This window comes from Nicotiana tomentosiformis, chromosome 8 (genome assembly GCF_000390325.3).
Source record: "Nicotiana tomentosiformis chromosome 8, ASM39032v3, whole genome shotgun sequence".
NCBI classification, from domain to species: Eukaryota; Viridiplantae; Streptophyta; class Magnoliopsida; order Solanales; family Solanaceae; genus Nicotiana; species Nicotiana tomentosiformis.
Window position 1 is genome coordinate 123,621,875 of NC_090819.1, and position 5,606 is coordinate 123,627,480.

General features: G+C 36.1%; 1 long non-coding RNA gene across 1 annotated transcript; it reads left to right on the forward strand.

Moving 5' to 3' along the window:
* The first annotated feature begins 662 nt into the window (after positions 1-662).
* On the forward strand, positions 663-4,709 carry LOC117274962 (uncharacterized). Its single transcript, XR_004505121.2, has 2 exons — positions 663-3,113; positions 4,143-4,709. It is a non-coding gene; the product is annotated as an uncharacterized lncRNA (long non-coding RNA).
* Positions 4,710-5,606: the final 897 nt, after the last annotated feature.

Consider the following 5,606-nt stretch of genomic DNA (forward strand, 5'->3'; position numbering starts at 1 on the left):
TTGGTCTTCAGGCGGGCCTCGACTGTTTCTACATCGGCTACATCGGAATCGAAGCCAGGAGCCTCTCGCATCAAGGCCCGAGAAAAACACCTGCCCTCGGAGCCATCGAGACCATGCCCCCCGAGTCCGGTTCGAGTTCCAAGACCTCGGAGTGCATTACTGAACAACCACGAATGATTAACAAAAGGGTTGTGATATCCGTGTCTAACTGGATACCACGGCATGAATCTCGGCCCGCATCAGCGGTAGATCAGTGATTAACGAAAAGGAAGATTTTTACCTTTTTTAGAATTGTACTTAAGGTAAAACTCCCCTACTATATAAAGGGGGAGCTGGTTATTCATAAAGGATACTGTAATGTGCATATCAAGGCAATATACATTTGTTTTCTTTGCTTTCAATGGCTATTCAAAGTTCTTGATTTTATTCATAGTTCTTCGTAAGTGTTTGGCTCCGAACCGAAGGCAGACTAAGTATTAAGCTTGTAATCGATCCCGGACCCAATATTACTACTGGTTTAGCCATTTATTTCATCTTTAATTTGCTCATCTAACACTATTAATCACTTGTACTGAATTAGTCCACATATCTTTAAAATCGCGTATAAATTCAATTGTTATCTTTTTCAAGGTAAACAATATTATTACTCGATTTCCTCTTTTTTTGTTTTGAAATTTGTACATTTTTTGGGATTTTACGCATGACCCCTGAAACTCCATACAGCCAGGAAGGATGATAGCGACTATTCAGTTGATCACCCTTTCTTCCTTGTCCCTCAAATATTTATTTCTCTAATTAAGTCCCAACAATTTCGGATCACTTCTCATCGTATGTGCCGACCATTTACCTCACCCCATCCCCTTATCTCCCACCCCCTACTCTCAATCTCTATATATTCTTCCACCAAGTTTGATGACTTGTCACATATCTCATAAAAGCAGTTATCCACTTTCCACAAAAGATTAACATCGTTCTATCTATTAGTTGCTCTTTAATCTTCTATATTACAACTTTGTGTAAAAACAACAGTACTTCCAACTTCTCAGACCAAGAACAAAAATCTCCTTTAACAGTGGGATTTACTTCCTGATATTTTGTGTGATAACCCATTTTTCCTATATAAAACAACTACTACTAGTAAATAGTAAGTACTTGTTTCGTGAGATAAAGTTTAGACAATTTTGAACTATGAAGAAAGTAAGAGGTTTCAAACTTGGGAGGAGGTTAGTGAGAGTTTTCAGCTGGTTTATTAACCAAAAAACAAAAGGAAGAGTACGATACAAGCGGGTGAAGTCACAGGGATGTGCCAGCAGAGCCATTTCGAAGCTGAGTAAGTGTCTACGCTTACTAAAATATGTAGTAAAAAGTCTCTGTTTTCCGAAACCCAATTCGGGTTTTTTCGGGTCGGGCAAGAGCCGATAGAGTCGAAGAAAGTGAGTGTACCGAAGGGACACTTGGGTGGGTACGTTGGAGAGGAGAGAGATGACACATGTAGAATTGTGGTGCATGTTATATATTTTAATCACCTGTTGTTTGCTGATTTGTTGAGGGAGGCAGAGATGGTGTATGGGTATAATCATTCGGGTGGGATCCAAATCCCTTGTCGGATATCCGAATTTGAGAATGTTCAATCAAGAATCGCCGCCATAGGCGGTGGTGGAAAATGTCGTGGAGTGCGGAGTTGGAGGCTCAAGTACTGGTGAGATGTGGCTGAGCTAGTGGATTCAAGAACATATAAGTTTTGATCCAATCAATGGGATATGCAACTTGCAATGCAACATTTGGGCTAAAGTGGATAATGGGCCGTATCCAGTACGATTTGAAGAGCATTTTTAGTCGGACCAAGTTTGACAACTTCATTATCAAAGCAAGAAGGCAATGATTCTACTTAGTAACTCTCTAACTTTTGCTGATTAAATAGACAACGTTTTATTGCTATTTATTACCTGCGAAAAATAAAATGGACAACTTCAGCTGGTTGCACGTGTACGTATATATTGCTTTCAAATATCACGTTTGCTTAGTATGAATACCTAATTTTTGTACTGTTTTAACACCTCCTGAAGTCATTAGTGTTTTGTTACTTTAATTATTTTTTCCAATTTTTGTGTCTTTGATTGCATATTTCCTATCATAAAAATACCAAAAAATAGTTCTTTCTTTATTTGTGCATTTTAGGAATTAACTAACTATTCAATTGGTGAATTAATCTAGTTAATTGATCATTTGAATAAGTTACTTAATTAATTTATTTGTTTGTGTAAATTTAGTTTAATAAGTAGGATTATTAAAGAAATTGGGCCAAATTTGAAAGAGAAATTGGCCGAAAGTGCAAGATAAGGGGCTGCCCTTGAAAGAGTCTGAAACGACGTAGTTTTGCCTAAACTACGCCGTTTCATTAAGTGACCCAAGATCAAATCTCACACATTGATCATACCTTGATCTAATGGTTCATATTTGATCTCTCAAGAGGTATTTAAAGCCTCAAAAATCTAAAAAATTCCCTCATTCTCCCATAACTCTTTCTCTCTTCTCTCTCTCTCTCTCTCTCTCTCTCTCTCTCTCTCTCTCTCTCTCTTCTCTCCACCGCCACCGCCGGCGAAAATTACCCACCGGCGGCGGACTACCTCCAAACACCTCCAAATTAACAACATGTAATTTCCACAACCTCATATTCCCATATCTCCAAACCAATTCCTTCAAAACCCCCTCAAACTCCTTGAATTTTAGATCTAGGAAGCTTTAGCCGCCACGTTTTGGCCCAAATTCTTGAAGCTCTGGCCAACACCACCCTACAATACATACATGAATGGATAGAGCTCCACGAGACCTATCTTTTCCTACCCATTTCACCCCTAAAATCCCCATCGCCGTCGGCCCGCTGCCCACTGCCCGCCGCCGCTCACACTGCCTCACCACCACCAAAATGCCCCGAGCTCCTATTTTAGCTACTGTTTGACTCAAAGACACTTGTTTTTTTTGGCGAGATGTTGAAACTCATTTCTTTTTTTAGCATCTACCCAAAAGAAATGTGCGTTTCGGAGTCGGACAACCGCCTCTTGGCATCCCTGGAGTTTTCTCGTGGCTCGCCCAGTTTCAAGCATACTCGTTAGGTATAATCGTCATCTCTTTAATTAATTTCTGATTTTTTATATTAATAGATTAGTTTCTGATTTTTGATTTTTCTGTTTTGGTTGTTTCTTGTTAATTAGAGTTTCAAGTTAGTTTTATTTAATTAGTTATCTCTATTTAGTTTAGTGGTTTGTTAGATTGTTATTGATTTAAACATGATCTTTAGTGTATTAGTTAAATCGTTCACTTAGTTTGTTGATTATTTAGTTATTGTTAGTCGTTGTCCGATTGTTAACGATGCTCGTTCTAGTTTGAGCATTTAGTTTGTGAATTTAGTTGTTTGTTTAGTAATTAGCTTGCAAAAATCGAATTCATTCAAATCAAGTTGGTTTGGATACTTAGTTCGATTATATTTTTAGTTTCGTTCATACTTTGTCAGTCCATAATTGTTTAAGTTTGATTTGTGTTGAGCAAGTAGTTTGGTATTGATGGATAAAATCTGAAGTTTAAGTTTATTTATCACAAAATAGGGTAATAGTAGCCTACCTTTTACTAGTAGGGTGGCTGAAATGATATTTTTTTCTCCTTGCTTCTGACATAGCAGATTTTAAGGCTGTCCTTTCACATTTTGGACAGATTTTGAACAGTGTTTAGCACACAAAGTCAGTCTTTTTGACAGATTTTTGGGGCACCAAAATCTATACTAAAAAGTGACTTTATTTACCTATTTAAGGGGGCTGCTATTTCCTCACTTCAGGACACTGGATCACATATTTGTTGGACAGTCTTTACACCCTAAAAATACAACTTGGAGAGTAAAAAATTAGCAACTAAAGCACCCTTTAGTAAGCTGAAATGGTGAGCTTTGTGAGTAAATTTTAGAGTGCAAACTTTTAGAAAAGTATAAGTCTTCTTTAGAACTGGTTCTGGGTTTCTTCTAAGGTTTTCGGGCTGTTTAAACACGAAACTGCTGTTGTTTTCTGCTGTTTTTTTTTCCTGTTGAGCTCTATTTCTTCACTGCTGTATTTATTTTCTGCAATCCAGGTATTTTCTTAAACTTTGCAATGCAGATTTTTATATTCAATGGGTGAGGATATAGCTCTTTTTCAGCTCTATGGTTACACGTGATGTGCTTTACTGGAATAAATGAATGTTTAGCATGTTATTCATATAGTCATATTTCGGCATGTACATCTGTAATATTTGGTTGATCTCCCATTTTTCTTTATATGTGTAGCTCAAATAACATTATGTTAAGTGTATCTAGTTAAGGAAAAGAAACATCTTTTAGAATTATTATGTATAGTTTAGTTTCCTTTTGCCTTGGTTTTATGTATTTGTGGTTTTGTCATTTTAATTTTTCTCTTAGTGCTAAAAATAACTGATAGTAATACTTCTCTTCTTGGTTAAGTTAAAATGAAGTTGGGGAATAGTATGTGATGAGTGTGCGGGAGAGAGGAGAGAACCAGTAAAAGAATTTCTTAAATGTGTTATTGCTATTTTGAACTTCTGTTTGGTTGAGCTTGATGCATATATTTTTTCTCAGTTATATGTCTAGAAGTCCATGTTCATTAATGCATTTTTTTAGCTACATGTCCTAGTTGGGTTTACATTAATTTTAAGAATATTTTAGGCCACTATCACCTTTGGTTTAAATTTGCTGGCCATTTCTTTTAACATCAAGCCTACTGAAAAATTTGAATTTGTCAAGTTTAAAGTAGTAAACAAGTTTTGACCCAGTCTTTTAAACACTAAGTTTCTTTATTAAATAAATAGTTTTAACAAAATGAATTAATTTAAATGCTAGGCAATTAGTAAGCGCATTTTTAACTTCACGGAATCGCTTACGTAGCGTAAAGTTTAACATTCAATAAATTAGTTCAATAACCTCACACCATAACCATTAGTTTTAGTTAATTCTTTGCTAAAATCGCTGATTCGCTTGCGTAGCGCGATAGTTAACTTCTAATAAATTTAAAAAAAAAAGAATTAATTTTCTCAAATGTAGTAATTTTCCCAAAAGTCATAGCATGCTAATAATCCTTGTCATGACTACGCATTTGCTTGCGTAATGTGGCTACGATATCTTGTTATTTAACTCATTCTTTATCAATTCTAATAAAGCAAGTATTAAAAGCGGATAGGTAAAACATGAAAATCATATAAATCACAGTTTGTCCAAAATTAATTCAAGCTAAGTTTTAAGTCAATAAAGCGACCGCGCTAGAACCACGGGACTCGGGGAATGCCTTACACATTCCCCCGGTCAACAGAATTCCTTACCTGAACTTTGTTTTCGCAGACCAATAATAATAGAGTCAAACCTTCCTTTTACTAGGGATTCAATTAAAAGGTGACTTGGAACACCCAAAAAAAATCAATTCCAAGTAGTGACTCTGAACAATAAAATAATCCCTACTCAAGTTTGTCACTTTAATTGAAAAAACTCTTTAACCCACAATCAACACACATATTATCTTTTTGGGGTAGAAAAGGGGTGTGACACTTAGAGAGTCTTCTTTGCCTATGATTTA